A 16,191-nucleotide genomic window follows, 5' to 3' on the forward strand; every position below is an offset into this window, starting at 1 on the left:
TCTCTGTCACAAAGTGAAAACCACTACTGCACATCATCCTCCCCTTGTTCTTTTCAAACAGGAAACTCACTGAATCTCTCAGAGCCTACTTTCCAATTGGCGAACAGTTTGTTCTAATGTTAGCTTTCAAACGCACCTTTGTATTTTTTAGTTTTTTTTTGTGAAATATTATTGGTGCATTCAGTGATATTATAGTGAGTTTAAGAGTTTTAAATACCTTGAAAACATTAACATCATAATGCTGTGAACAATTACATAGGCTACAATAAAGAACAATAAGGTGGACATTTAATGTGTTTATTTGTTTTGTGGTGAAAAAAAACAGCGTTATACTTTCATTAAGAGCAATATATCTTTGTGAAAGTACAATAGGCCTACAGTAAATTCATGAAAAACTTGAGAAACCGCAGGTTATCCACCTCCAGTACCTTTCTCATTCTCTCTTCCTACATTTCCCAGCACACACCTCTCTTACTGCAGGTAGGAAACGCTAGACGCCTCCTTTCCCCCGTCCACGGACCGCTCGCTCTCCTTCTTCATCCACTTCTTCTTCTCCCAAATCCCACTGGCATACAACACACCATCCCCATCCTTCTTTGCAGTGACTTCTCCTGGAACTGTAGCAGTGTCAGCGATGGGACTGGGCAGGCTGGTTCGGTCTGTCTCAGAGATGGCTTTGGCGGAAGGCAGGGGTTTGGGACCCGGATTGGAGGCCTCTAGGTCTTTTTTGCGTCCCTGTCTCCTGGCCTGACATGGACTCATGCTGTTGGCGTATGTCTTTTTCTGGCACAGGAGGATCCTGCAATAACATACATTTATAGTCATTTAACAGACTTCTTTCATTATCAAAATATTTCTAGGATAAATCTGATGATGCTTACCTGTGTCCTCTCACTACTGGTCGGAACTAGGTTCATCACCACATCACAGTCGTAATATTTGTATTGACCTCTGAGTACTGTAAAACAAGGATCCCAAACCCTGTGAAATCATCGACAACAAACGGGTCAAATCAAATAACTATAAATAAGTGTACACTTCAGAATCAGGAACTAAGTTAATGTAGAGCATGAAAAGTGTAAAGACACAAATATGTGCAGTGTTTCCGGAGCATTTTACCTTAGGAGAAACAGTAAAGCACATATCAGTGCTGTCATTAATGTCGAAACAAATATTGCAGTGATGAAGATTGCCAAGGAAACTTGACCTAGGGGTGAACAGAAAAAGCTTTAATCAATAGACTTGCAAAAGTTATTATCAAGGTTATCAAGATCATCATTGTAGTCAATTATGGTGTCCAAACCTCTTGTGAATGAGAGCTGGTTCTGAGGCAGACCAGAGTGGGCGTGTCTTCCTCCTGTGATTGATGGGTGGTGAGGGAGCTTCTCAGGCCTGTGCTGCCCATTGGCTCCCGGATGACAGTGTTAGTAAACTGATTGACAGGCGTTCCAGACAATCGCCCCTCCACTTTGGGAGAGGGGTTCCCATTACTCCCATAGGTACAGTTGATCTGATCTGCAGTTCTGATGCAGCTAGAGGAGGGCAGGATCTGTGGAGCAACTATAGACAACAGAGGAGGAAGACAGTTAAGTCAAAGATTTTTTATTTATTTTTTTATTTCACCTTTATTTAACCAGGTAGGCTAGTTGAGAACAAGTTCTCATTTGCAACTGCGACCTGGCCAAGATAAAGCATAGCAGTGTGAACAGACAACACAGAGTTACACATGGAGTAAACAATTAGCAAGTCAATAACACAGTAGAAAAAAATGGGCAGTCTATATACAATGTGTGCAAAAGGCATGAGGAGGTAGGCGAATAATACAATTTTGCAGATTAACACTGGAGTGATAAATGATCAGATGGGCATGTACAGGTAGAGATATTGGTGTGCAAAAGAGCAGAAAAGTAAATAAATAAAAACAATATAAAAACAGTATAGGAATGAGGTAGGTGAAAAAGGGTGAGCTATTTACCTATAGACTATGTACAGCTGCAGCGATCGGTTAGCTGCTCGGATAGCTGATGTTTGAAGTTGGTGAGGGAGATAAAAGTCTCCAACTTCAGCGATTTTTTGCAAATCGTTCCAGTCACAGGCAGCAGAGTACTGGAACGAAAGGCGGCCAAATGAGGTGTTGGCTTTAGGGATGATCAGTGAGATACACCTGCTGGAGCGCGTGCTACGGATGGGTGTTGCCATCGTGACCAGTGAACTGAGATAAGGCGGAGCTTTACCTAGCATGGACTTGTAGATGACCTGGAGCCAGTGGGTCTGGCGACGAATATGTGGTGAGGGCCAGCCGACTAGAGCATACAAGTCGCAGTGGTGGGTGGTATAAGGTGCTTTAGTGACAAAACGGATGGCACTGTGATAGACTGCATCCAGTTTGCTGAGTAGAGTGTTGGAAGCCATTTTGTAGATGACATCGCCGAAGTCGAGGATCGGTAGGATAGTCAGTTTTACTAGGGTAAGCTTGGCAGCGTGAGTGAAGGAGGCTTTGTTGCGGAATAGAAAGCCGACTCTGGATTTGATTTTTGATTGGAGATGTTTGATGTGAATCTGGAAGGAGAGTTTGCAGTCTAGCCAGACACCTAGGTACTTATAGATGTCCACATATTCAAGGTTGGAACCATCCAGGGTGGTGATGCTAGTCGGGCATGCGGGTGCAGGCAGCGATCGGTTGAAAAGCATGCATTTGGTTTTACTCGCGTTTAAGAGCAGTTGGAGGCCACGGAAGGAGTGCTGTATGGCATTGAAGCTCGTTTGGAGGTTTGATAGCACAGTGTCCAATGACGGGCCGAAAGTATATAGAATGGTGTTGTCTGCGTAGAGGTGGATCAGGGAATCGCCCGCAGCAAGAGCAACATCATCATTGATATATACAGAGAAAAGAGTCGGCCCGAGAATTGAACCCTGTGGCACCCCCATAGAGACTGCCAGAGGACCGGACAGCATGCCCTCTGATTTGACACACTGAACTCTGTCTGCAAAGTAATTGGTGAACCAGGCAAGGCAGTCATCCGAAAAACCGAGGCTGTTGAGTCTGCCGATAAGAATTTGGTGATTGACAGAGTCGAAAGCCTTGGCGAGGTCGATGAAGACGGCTGCACAGTACTGTCTTTTATCGATGGCGGTTATGATATCATTTAGAGAGAAGATATTTGTAACTAACCCGAGATAGTTCATCTGTGTCGTTTTCAATGGGAGAAAATTAAGCATAGTGGGTAGAACGAGCAAGGAAGTGGGTAGAGCCAAGCAAGAGCTTGCAAGATCCTATTGGTGGGTTCTAGCATGTATTTACATATTTCCGTTAGGGAACACCTTCGCTGTGAAGTGTGCGTGTGCAATAACTCAATTTGCCACAAGAGTATTAGGGAGGTTGGGCACTGAAATGTTCACATCCAGAGAAAAAGTTGTGGGTTTCCTGTCCTTCCTGAGGTCACAAAATGAAACACCCCCTGAAATTCCCACCTTCTCACAAGTGGACATTTTGTTTCAAATTCCCATTTTGGGGATTTAGGAGATCGCCACGTGAAATCCTTTGTTCTCTCTGTGTCACTCTTTCTGCATTGTCACCTGTCCTAACTCGATACACTGCTGTTGGCGTAGATGTCTTCTTCTGGCGCAGCAGGATCCTGCAATAATATACACTACATGACCAAATGTTTGTGGACAGCTGCTCGTCGAACAACTCATTCCAAAATCATGGGCATTAATATGGAGTTGGTCCAACTTTTGCTGCTACATCAGCCTCCACTTTTCTGGGAAGACTTTCCACTAGAAGTTGGAACCTTGCTGTGGGGACTTGCTTCCATTCGGCCACAAGAGCATTACTGAGGTTGGGCATTGATGCAGTCGGCATTTCAATTCATCCCAAAGGTGTTCGATGGGGTTGAGGTCAGGGCTCTGTACAGGCCAGTCAAGTTCTACCACATCGATCTCGATAAACAATTTCTGTATGGACCTCGCTTTGCGCACAGGGGCATTGTCATGCTGAAAGAGGAAAGGCCCTTCCCCAAACTCTTGCCACAAAGTTGGAAGCACAGAATTGTTTAGAATGTCATTGTATGCTGAGGCAATTAAGATTTCCTTTCACTGGAACTAAGGGGCCTAGCCCAAACCATGAACAATAGCCCCAGAACATTATTCCTCCTCCACCAAATATTACATTTGTCACTATGCATTCGGGCAGGTAGCGTTCTTCTGACATCCGGGCAAAGCCAGATTTGTCCGTCGAACTGGTGAAATATAATTAATCACTCCAGAGAATGCATTTCCACTGCGCCAGAGTCCAATGGCGGAAAGCTTTACTCCACTCTAGCCACGCTTGGCATTGCACATGGTGATCTTAGACTTGTGTGTGGCTGCTTGGCCATGGAAACCCATTTCATGAAGCTCCTAATGAACAGTTGTTGTGCTGTCGTTGCTTCCAGAGGCAGTTTGGAACTCGGGTGGTGAGTGTTGCAACGCAGGACAGATGGTTTTTGTGTGCTATGCACTTCAGCACTCGGTGATCCCATTCTGTTAGCTTTTGTGACCTACCACTTCTTCCTAGACGTTTTCATTTCAGCACTAACATGTTTCAAGCAGACCACCATAGTCCCTGTGCCCCAGAACACTAAATGAACCTGCCTAAATGACTACTGACCTGTAGCACTCACGTCTGTAGCAATGAAATGCTTTGAAAGGCTGGTCATGGCTTACATCAACACCATTATCCCAGAAACCCTAGACCCACTCCAATTTGCATACTGCCCCAACAGATCCGCAGATGATACAATCTCTATTGCACTCCACACTGCCCTCTCCCACTTGGACAAAAGGAACACCTACTTGAGAATGCTATTCATTGACTACAGCTCAGCGTTCAACACCATAGTGCCCTCAATGCTCATCACTAAGCGAAAGACCCTGGGCCTAAACATCTCTCTCTCTGCAACTGGATCCTGGACTTCCTTATGGGCCACCCTCAGGTGGTAAGGGTAGGTAACAACACATCTGCCACGCTGATCCACAACACGGGGCCTCTCAGGGGTGCGTGCTCAGTCCCCTCCTGTACTCCCTGTTCACCTATGACTGCATGGCCAAGCACGACTCCAATACCATCATTAAGTTTGCCGACAACACAACAGTGATGGGCTTGATCACAGACAATGATGAGACAGCCTATAGGGAGGTCAGAGACCTGGCCGGGTGGTGCCAGACTAACATCCTCTCCCTCAACATGATCAGGACAAATGAGATGATTGTGAACTACAGGGAAAGGAGGCATGAACACGCCCCCATTCTCATTGACGGGGCTGTAGTGGAGCAGGTTGAGAGCTTCAAGTTCCTTGGCATCCGCATCACCAACAAACTATAATGGTCCAAACACACCAAGACAGTCGTGAAGAGGGCACGACAACGCCTATTCCCCCTCAGGAGATGGCACGGGTCCTCAGATCCTCAAAAGGTTCTACAGCTGCACCATTGAGAGCTTCCTGACTGGCTGCATCACTGCCTGGTATGGCAACTGCTAGTCCTCTGACTGCAAGGCACTACATAGGGTAGTGAGTACGGTAATTGCCAAAAGACTCCAGCCAACCTAGTCATAGACTGTTCTCTATGCTACTGCACGACTAATTGCATTTTTACGCTGCTGCTACTCTCGGTTTATTATCCATGCATAGTCACTTTACCTCTACCTACATGTACATATTACCTCAATTACCTTGACTAACTGGTGCCACCGCACATTGACTCTGTACCGGTACCCACTGTATATAGCCTCGCTACTGTTATTTTATTCTTGTTCCTTAAAACATCTTTAGGATCGAACCCTTTTTTTCAATTTTCGCCTAAAATTACATACCCAAATCTGACTGCCTGTAGCTCAGGATCTGAAAGCAAGGATATGCATATTCTTGATACCATTTGAAAGGAAACACTTTGAAGTTTGTGAAAATGTGAAATTAGTATTGGAGAATATAACACATTAGATCTGGTAAAAGATCATTTTTGTGTTTTTTTTGTACCATCTTTGAAATGCAAGAGAAAGGCTATAATGTATTATTCCAGCCCTGGCGCAATTTAGATGTTGGCCACTAGATGGCAGCAGCTTATGTGCAAAGTTTTAGACTGATCTAATGAACCATTGCATATCGGTTCAAAATGTTGTCTCAAGAAAGCCCAAATGTGCCTATTAATACAGTTTCAAGTTCATAATTGTGCACTCTCCTCAAACAATAGCATGGTATTATTTCACTGTAATTGCTACTGTAAAATGGACAGTGCAGTTAGATTAACAAGAATTGAAGCTTTCTGCCAATATCAGATATGTCTGTGTCCTGGGAAATGTTCTTGTTACTTACAACCTCATGCTAATCACATTAGACACCGATAATTTTTCTGTTCAAATGTAGGTCAAGTGTCCTTACCACTCTTTATCACTGGGATATGTGTTTCTGCATTAATAAAAGGACTGATGTGTGCTTTAATGCTAACTCAAAGTACCATCTGTAAAGACTGCTAGTATATCACTAACATGTTTGTGATGTAAACACACAGAAAATATTATATGAAAGCTGCAGGGCCGTCTCAAATGAAGTAATTTCAGTTAACTTGAGTATTTAAATGGGATGGGCTTCTTTGCACAAAGTGCAACAGTCAATAATATTTTTGAGAATGATTAAAATCACAAGAGGTTTCTTTGATATGGGCTTTCAAACGAGAGATATTTCTATGGTGACCTTTTAGCACTAAATTACTGTTATGTTCTTTTTCAGGAAGTGAAAAACTATTGACTGATTAAATAATTCTTCTGGCAATGGTTTGCCTGTACATCATAACTTTTGGGGTTGGATTGTACAAATTCAGACAGTAAGTTTATGAATATTGTAAATACACAAGTCAATATATTGAATCATTTCAATATTTATTAACTAATTCATAGTATCACTGCTGTAAATATGTTTTTCTTTCTCGCCAAGTCCTGCACTGTTCCTGTATATTGGTGCTTCATGGTTTCATCAACATGGCTTCAATGGGAAGTTCAGTATTTTACAACTTGATGGTTTCTCACCCTAAAAGTAGTCTATGGCCCAGGAGAAACAGCAAATGGTTCTTTAAACAGACACTCCAAACTTCAGCTAACTTTAGCAACCACTAGCTAACAATCATTGGAAGTGATAGGGGTAAACGAGCAATGTTTTTAAAAGAAACTCAATATTTGGTTTACTTAAAGAACATCCCTAAATATGTTTACTATTGGATATATTTAATAGCCCCACTTGTTATTTACTGCTGCTCTTTAATGATTTGTTATTCATATCTTAATTTTTGGGGTGGTATTTTCTTGAAAATGCATCGTTGGTTAAGGGCTTGTAAGTAAGAATTTCACTGTAAGTATTCGGCGTGTGTGTCAAATAACATTTGATTTGAACTCTAATTTTGTGCAAAGTATCTAAAACAAAATAACCCAGACCTTAATTTTGAAATGTTGTTTCTATCCTTGTCACGGCAGATTTCCTCCTCTTCCTCTGAAGAGGTGTAAACAAGGATCGGACCAATACGCGGCATGAAAAACTGAAAACACGCGCACGCACACGTTCAGTTTTTCACATTAAAAACCATATATACAAAATAACACTGTGAACTGGCACCGAAACAGTCCCATGTGGCACAGACACAGGAAACAATCACCCACAAAATACCCAAAGAATATGGCTGCCTAAATATGGTTCCCAATCAGAGACAACGATAGACAGCTGCCTCTAATTGAGAACCAATCTAGGCAACCATAGACATACAATTTACCTAGACAGGACACAGCCCCATAAACTTACAAAACCCCTAGACAAGACAAAACACATAACTCCCCCATGTCACACCCTGACCTAACCAAAATAATAAAGAAAACAAAGATAACTAAGGCCAGGGCGTGACAATCCTCCACATGACACATTATTTCACACATTATCAATACTATGAAGATAATTTGGAGGGAAGGGAGACATTTTTTGTATTGAGTATTGAGTTACTGTAATCATACTGCAGCTATGTTTCTGTAACTGTCACGCCCTGACCTTAGTATTCTTTGTTTTCTTTATTATTTTGGTTAGGTCAGGGTGTGACATGGGTGATATGTGTGTTTTTGTCTTATTCTAGGGTGTTTGTACAGTCTAGGGTTTTTTGTAGATTTATGGGGTTGCTTTCATCTAGGTGTTTATGTTGGTCTATGGTTGCCTAGATTGGTTCTCAATTAGAGGCAGGTGTTTATTGTTGTCTCTGATTGGGAACCATATTTAGGCAGCCATCTTTTTTTTTTTGAATATTTTGTGGGTTATTGTCTATGTTATACGTTAGCACATTGTTTATATAGCGGTCATGGTTGTCTTTTTTGTTTAAGTGTTCTTCATTTATTTATTAAAGAGGAATGTATTCTAACTACGCTGGGCTTTGGTCTACTCCATACGATGATCGTGACAGAATAACCCATCAACAATGGACCAAGCAGCGTGGTAACGGACAGCAGCAGTAATCAAAGGACTTCTGGACTTGGGAGGAGATTCTGGACGGCAAAGGACCCTGGGCACAGCCAGGGGAATATCGCCGTCCCAAAGCAGAGCTGGAGGCAGTGAAAGCCTAAATGTATTTTGACACACTAACTTCCATCCAGTTTCTTAATAATTGCTCTCAGTATCAGTGCTGCTCAGCTGATAAATCATTTAACAGAAACAATGTTTGTCACTCGCAGAGTTCTAAAATACCACGGCAAACACTACCACAAAGGAGTTTTTTACGGAGCAAAAGGTTAAGTGAAGTCATCTCACTCTAGTCAGGTGAGTGAGGGCGTTCAAAAGCTCCAAGATCTTGGTCTCCAGCTCCAAGGCTTTGGCTGTGTTCTCTCCTTCCCCTCTCTCCCCATTCTCTCCACCTGCTCCCACCCTCAGCCACTTCAAGATGGACTGTAAGGCATCTGCGATCTTCACTGAGTCCATCTGGTCCCGGTCATCCCGAATCTCCTCTACCCAGTCCTAGGTCGTCCACAAAGTTCCCAATGATCTGGAGCCCCGGCCGTCGATGCCCTAGCTCCCTCAGCCTCCTCTTGCCCACCTCCCTAATGTCATTCCCCATGATGCTGGGAAGGAGAAGATCATAACAGGTCAGACAGGATATTATCATAGCAACAACTGTGAAATACACTAGATGGCAGTATGTCAACACCCATTGTAACTTCAGAGAAAACTGTCAACCTCAAATCAAAGTGTATTTGTCACTTTACACAGCATACAGCAGATATAAACAGTACAGTGGAATGCATACTTGCAAGCTTTTCCTCAACAATGCAGTAATACTAAGTCAGATAAAATAGATATATATTTTTTTTAAAGATAACACATCTCTCCCTCTCCCCTTTCTCTTACTTACGTCAGTGTTTTCAGAGAGGTGTTCTTGCTAGGCAGTTGCCAATGTTCTCTGTTCCTCTCTCTGTGATGCCAGTGGTGTCCAGGTAGAGTTCCTCCAGCATAGTGTTCTGCTCCAGGGCATTCTACATCTCCAGAAACCCTTCCGAACCCAAGTTGTTACCACACATACTGTACAAAATAGAGGAGTCAAGAGTTCAAGTGTGAGATAGAGGAACTATGAAACAGTGTTAGAGATGCAATTGTTATTTTCAGAAATGGTTCTTTTCAGAGTCACTTACAACAGCTTTTTCACCTGACACTCATTTGATTTCAACACCTCAGATTCCAGGATGGCTGCTTCCCTTTCCAGGCAGTTATATCGCAGACTGAGAAAAAATACAAATAATAGTTACCTACATGAATGAGTTAATTGCTATACTTCTCATCAGTTAGTCCCTGTTAATTATCAAACATTTGCAACAGGTGGTGCAGAGCTGTGTCACACAATAAAAATGCAATGAATACTCACTAAAGAGATTCACAGCGGTGTAATATCAGAGCTAGCCTGCTAAGACCTCTGTTTCCGATGTTGGAGTATCCCAGGTTGAGCTCCTTGAGCCTATGTGGGGAGAATTGCAACACATAGTGTTACGCTGCACAGTCAACCACTCAGCTTAATCTTGAACAGGTTCAGAATCCGGATCTCTGGTGCCGCCCTGCTGGTGACTTCCTTCATGTGCAGCTCCATCAAACAGTGGAGCAGGTTCTGCGCTGCCTGATTGGCTAGCTGCCTACCCTTAACCGTGTTCTAGAACCAGATACTCAGCCTGGTGCGGATATCCTCCCCTTCCAAGCCCACCTCCATAGGGGCCAGCACCAGCCCATCCAACTGCCCCCCCAGCCTGGGCCGGAGAAGACCCATGAAGAAGCGAGTGAACATCTGCAGGTAAGGGAGTTGGGGAGGTAGAAGGGGGGTCTCACCAAAGCACCAGAAGTCCAGAGCCTGGATGATGGGCCCCTACTTTGAGAGGTTGATCGCACAGTACAGGGCAGCCAGATGCTCCTGGACGGTCAAGTGGAAGAAGGAAAACATCTCCACCGTATCCTCTTTCAGAGGCACCAGGATCTGACTAAGGAAGGTGCTCTGTATATCTACTGGCGTGAGACCATAACATTCCAGCTCCTGTATGTCGAACATGATCATACTCTTTCGAAGGTTTTCATAAGCTAATCTCCCCAGGTACGTCAGCTGTTGCCTAACTAGAGAAAGTACCTGCGATCTGGGGGTGTTCCTCTCCACCTTCCCTTTTAGTGCATGGTGCTTTGCTTGCTGTAAACAGGTAGCAGTAGTAAACCTCGTTGACTGTCCTAGGTGGGTTCAACTCTAGAGACCGTGAGTCACTATCTTCCTGACTGGAGAAGAACTCAGCCAAGGCAATATAGATGATATAGCAATAGAGAGGGATGAAGGAGAGCACAAAGAGGTTGTCATTGTCCAGGATGTAGTTGTACACCTTCTCAGACACCTTGAGGTCCTTGTAGAACTTGGAGGTGTACTCCTTCACCTGGTCCTCCTCGAAGCCCAGGACCACCCAGCAACGCTGGAAGAACCACTTAGGGGTGTCAGTGGAAGGCCTGGATGTCAGGATGACAGAGGACTCTGGGAGTAGACTCCCCTTGATCAACGCCATTATCAGCTCTGACACAGGCACCTTGGAGTCCACGCCGATGTCCCTGTCAGGAGCGTTCCAGTCCAGTTGGTATTTAAACTCGTCCAGCCCATCCAGAATGAGCCAGAAGGTCTGGCAGGACAGTCTTGAAGTAGCGGAATCGGTCTTCGAGCAGGTCCAGTAAGCTCAGCGGGACTTTGATCAGGTTCAGCTCGTGGAAGCGGAGGTCAAACACACAGGTGAACTCACGCATGTGCTTCCCCAGCGCCCACTCATAGACCAGCCTCTGCACCGCCACGCTCTTGCCAATGCCAGCGATGCCCTTCACCTTTACCCGCTTCGGTGGGCACCCTGTGGTGCCTTGGGGGCTCAGGAGGTGGCAAGGGCAGATGCGTTAGCAGGCCTGGTGGGCGTAGATGTGTGCCCATCGACTGGCCAGGGCGAAGTGCTCATGCTGGCTGCTGTCAAATGACTCGTTGTCCACAGTCACGAAGAGATCAGTGTATCGGATTGGAGTTGGAGGCCTGCCCTCCCCTCCCCTTTCTGCGTAAGATGTAAGTCATTCTGTACGTTCCCGAAGGGTATTTCTGTGAGCTGAAAGGTGAACTGCAATAGAAGAGAGACAAGTAAATTACACGCAACACATTACAATAAGATACTCAAGTCATATCTAGGAGAAATGTTGCTGCAATGTGTGTATCATGATGTCTTTATAATCAAATATTGATTCAACATTTAATTCAATGTCAGTGTTACACAGTTTGGCCCAACTTTAATGTTATCAACCTACCTCTGAGATGAGAAGATTTTACACTCCGCCAAGGTTTCAACTCTTCCTCAACTAAATTATCAAGACAACAATTTAAATGATACATTTGACTAATTTGAAAGATACATTTTCCCCACCTGGGGATTGAATACATTAAATTGTGTTATATTACTGATGTGTGTAAGTTGGGCACACTGGAAAGCATGTTAGTGATAGTTGATTAATCATCTCATATCTTTAATATTGATGGTGGATGATAATGGAATTCATTACCTTTGAACTCAGGGGTCACAGTGAATTTACTCTTGCCTTTGAATAGTTTTGAAATGGGTCTTTTTGCTCTTTTCTTCTCTGTAGAGATGAGATAGAAAAAAAAATGCGTTGTTTCTTTGTGAGATGTTAAAATTCACAGTTAGCCATTGTTGTGCAAATGTCATCTCAGATGGAAACTCAACAGAATGTCTTATCACATAGACAGAGTATTTTATTGACCACTATATACCGGCTACGATGAATTCCTTTTCTATCGCTGTGCAAGAATGAGCATGTACGCAAACCGCTTGCCAGTCCAATCTGCAATAGTTAAGACCTTGCTTGAAAAGACATTAGAGGCTTTGCCACCGTTCAGTGAATTGCACTTCAGTTGAATACTACAAGCCCGAATTGACTACGTTAATAATTTCCCCGTAACGTCCTCTAGTTCAATAAGTCAATCTGACATCATTCTTGGGCAACGGCATTGATTGTGAAAGCATCCTCTGATTTTGGCCCCTTTCCCAAAACTGATTGTACTGCGCTTAGAGTGATATCATGTGCTCCAGTCTACAATCTCACTCCATATGCACAATAAAGATAAACAAATAAAATAGTGATCTTTTACTTTCTTTTAGTTTTGTCTGCAGTCTGGCTGCTGTTTACCTTTCCAACACAACATTGACAAGTTTTTGCTTCTGTATAATGAGCTTGAACTGCTTAATTTTTTTATATTAACTGCTTATTTTGCATCTTTAACACGGGTTGAACCCCTTCCCTCTTGATCTTCAGTCATGCGGAGTCTTTCTGGCATGTATTCATTTTATTCACCTTGATCTTGACCTCTCCACACGTTGCTTTTCATAGTTCTTTTCGTATCTGCAGCTTTTACGTGAAGGACATTCCATGTTGTTGTTCCTGGCTTGTGCACCGACATTATTCGGTCTATTTCTTTAAAACGAGTAATAGGAACTTTGTTGGAAGGTTCAAAATACTGTTCTGTAGCCCACCTCTGAAATGTCCGTGGATAAAGTTCAGGTCACACTATTTATTTATCTTATTAATAACTAACGTTCTATTGAATTTTACTATCTACATTATCAACCTCCATTTATGCCAAATTAAGATGGGTTTTCCCTGCACGAATGCAACGGCCTTACAGCTAATAATGAGTGGGAGTCAATGAGAAGAGAAATACAACGGTCTTACAGCTAATAATGAGTGGGAGTCAATGAGAAGAGAAATACAACGGTCTTACAGCTAATAATGAGTGGGAGTCAATGAGAAGAGAAATGCAACGGTCTTACAGCTAATAATGAGTGGGAGTCAATGAGAAGAGAAATGCAACGGCCTTACAGCTAATAATGAGTGGGAGTCAATGAGAAGAGAAATGCAACGGTCTTACAGCTAATAATGAGTGGGAGTCAATGAGAAGAGAAATGCAACGGCCTTACAGCTAATAATGAGTGGGAGTCAATGAGAAGAGAAATGCAACGGCCTTACAGCTAATAATGAGTGGGAGTCAATGAGAAGAGAAATGCACCGGCCTTACAGCTAATAATGAGTGGGAGTCAATGAGAAGAGAAATGCAACGGTCTTACAGCTAATAATGAGTGGGAGTCAATGAGAAGAGAAATGCAACGGTCTTACAGCTAATAATGAGTGGGAGTCAATGAGAAGAGAAATGCAACGGTCTTACAGCTAATAATGAGTGGGAGTCAATGAGAAGAGAAATGCAACGGCCTTACAGCTAATAATGAGTGGGAGTCAATGAGAAGAGAAATGCAACGGTCTTACAGCTAATAATGAGTGGGAGTCAATGAGAAGAGAAATGCAACGGTCTTACAGCTAATAATGAGTGGGAGTCAATGAGAAGAGAAATGCCACGGTCTTACAGCTAATAATGAGTGGGAGTCAATGAGAAGAGAAATACAACGGTCTTACAGCTAATAATGAGTGGGAGTCAATGAGAAGAGAAATGCAACGGCCTTACAGCTAATAATGAGTGGGAGTCAATGAGAAGAGAAGAGAAATGCAACGGTCTTACAGCTAATAATGAGTGGGAGTCAATGAGAAGAGAAATACAACGGTCTTACAGCTAATAATGAGTGGGAGTCAATGAGAAGAGAAATGCCACGGTCTTACAGCTAATAATGAGTGGGAGTCAATGAGAAGAGAAATGCAACGGTCTTACAGCTAATAATGAGTGGGAGTCAATGAGAAGAGAAATGCAACGGTCTTACAGCTAATAATGAGTGGGAGTCAATGAGAAGAGAAATGCAACGGTCTTACAGCTAATAATGAGTGGGAGTCAATGAGAAGAGAAATGCAACGGCCTTACAGCTAATAATGAGTGGGAGTCAATGAGAAGAGAAATGCAACGGTCTTACAGCTAATAATGAGTGGGAGTCAATGAGAAGAGAAATGCAACGGTCTTACAGCTAATAATGAGTGGGAGTCAATGAGAAGAGAAATGCCACGGTCTTACAGCTAATAATGAGTGGGAGTCAATGAGAAGAGAAATACAACGGTCTTACAGCTAATAATGAGTGGGAGTCAATGAGAAGAGAAATGCAACGGTCTTACAGCTAATAATGAGTGGGAGTCAATGAGAAGAGAAATGCAACGGCCTTACAGCTAATAATGAGTGGGAGTCAATGAGAAGAGAAATGCAACGGTCTTACAGCTAATAATGAGTGGGAGTCAATGAGAAGAGAAATGCAACGGCCTTACAGCTAATAATGAGTGGGAGTCAATGAGAAGAGAAATGCAACGGCCTTACAGCTAATAATGAGTGGGAGTCAATGAGAAGAGAAATGCAACGGTCTTACAGCTAATAATGAGTGGGAGTCAATGAGAAGAGAAATGCAACGGCCTTACAGCTAATAATGAGTGGGAGTCAATGAGAAGAGAAATGCAACGGCCTTACAGCTAATAATGAGTGGGAGTCAATGAGAAGAGAAATGCACCGGCCTTACAGCTAATAATGAGTGGGAGTCAATGAGAAGAGAAGAGAAATGCAACGGTCTTACAGCTAATAATGAGTGGGAGTCAATGAGAAGAGAAATACAACGGTCTTACAGCTAATAATGAGTGGGAGTCAATGAGAAGAGAAATGCCACGGTCTTACAGCTAATAATGAGTGGGAGTCAATGAGAAGAGAAATACAACGGTCTTACAGCTAATAATGAGTGGGAGTCAATGAGAAGAGAAATGCAACGGCCTTACAGCTAATAATGAGTGGGAGTCAATGAGAAGAGAAGAGAAATGCAACGGTCTTACAGCTAATAATGAGTGGGAGTCAATGAGAAGAGAAGAGAAATGCAATGGCCTTACAGCTAATAATGAGTGGGAGTCAATGAGAAGAGAAATGCAACGGCCTTACAGCTAATAATGAGTGGGAGTCAATGAGAAGAGAAGAGAAATGCAACGGTCTTACAGCTAATAATGAGTGGGAGTCAATGAGAAGAGAAATACAACGGTCTTACAGCTAATAATGAGTGGGAGTCAATGAGAAGAGAAATGCAACGGTCTTACAGCTAATAATGAGTGGGAGTCAATGAGAAGAGAAATGCAACGGCCTTACAGCTAATAATGAGTGGTAGTCAATGAGAAGAGAAATACAACGGTCTTACAGCTAATAATGAGTGGGAGTCAATGAGAAGAGAAATGCACCGGCCTTACAGCTAATAATGAGTGGGAGTCAATGAGAAGAGAAATGCAACGGCCTTACAGCTAATAATGAGTGGGAGTCAATGAGAAGAGAAATGCAACGGCCTTACAGCTAATAATGAGTGGGAGTCAATGAGAAGAGAAATGCAACGGTCTTACAGCTAATAATGAGTGGGAGTCAATGAGAAGAGAAATGCAACGGCCTTACAGCTAATAATGAGTGGGAGTCAATGAGAAGAGAAATGCAACGGCCTTACAGCTAATAATGAGTGGGAGTCAATGAGAAGAGAAATGCACCGGCCTTACAGCTAATAATGAGTGGGAGTCAATGAGAAGAGAAATGCAACGGTCTTACAGCTAATAATGAGTGGGAGTCAATGAGAAGAGAAATGCAACGGTCTTACAGCTAATAATGAGTGGGAGTCAATGAGAAGAGAAATGC

Source organism: Oncorhynchus keta, chromosome 34, assembly GCF_023373465.1.
Source record: "Oncorhynchus keta strain PuntledgeMale-10-30-2019 chromosome 34, Oket_V2, whole genome shotgun sequence".
In the NCBI taxonomy this organism is placed as follows: Eukaryota; Metazoa; Chordata; class Actinopteri; order Salmoniformes; family Salmonidae; genus Oncorhynchus; species Oncorhynchus keta.